Consider the following 751-nt stretch of genomic DNA (forward strand, 5'->3'; position numbering starts at 1 on the left):
GTCCCCTTTGTGTCAGGGCGGAAACCAGACACTGAAGAGACCAGCAAACAGAAGAAGCTATAACAGAGGGAAACGCCTTGGAAGCTACAGGCAGTAGATTAAAACCCTGTGGTTACTACGGACTACATAGGAAGGGGCCTATAGATCTTGAGAAATATAAGTCGGACCAAGGAAATAGCCAAAAATGAACTGAACCCACAATACTCACAACAAAACCAGAGAAAGTCCTAGATATATTTTTACTATTTTTATGATCATTATTATTTTTTATTTTTTTTAATGTTAAGTCCTCTATTGTTCCTTCAATTTTCACTTTTATAACCTATTACTTTGCAAAAAAAAACAAAACAAAACTATTTTTTTCTTCTTCAGCAAACTTCATATATATATATTTCATAATTTTTTGACCTTGTTTTGTTTTTTCTTTGTTTGTTTGTTTGTTTGTTTTCTTCTTTTCTTTAACATTGTATTTTTGAAATTCCAAACTCTACTCCAGATTTTTAATTTTAGCTTTTTGGTATAAGTTATCAATTTTGTACCTATAGTTTGTTTTATAATTTCTGTGACTTTTTTTTTTCTTTCCTCTGTTTCTTTCTCTTCTTATTTTATATAACATTGTATACCTGAAATTCCAAATTCTACTCTAGATTTTTAATTTTTGCTTTTTGGTATTTGATATCAATATTGTACCTGTATTTTCTTTATAATTTTTGCGACATTATTTGTTTTTGTTTGTTTGTTTGTTTTATCT

Source organism: Bison bison, unplaced genomic scaffold (assembly GCF_000754665.1).
Source record: "Bison bison bison isolate TAMUID 2011002044 unplaced genomic scaffold, Bison_UMD1.0 scf7180017858789, whole genome shotgun sequence".
Taxonomy (NCBI): domain Eukaryota; kingdom Metazoa; phylum Chordata; class Mammalia; order Artiodactyla; family Bovidae; genus Bison; species Bison bison.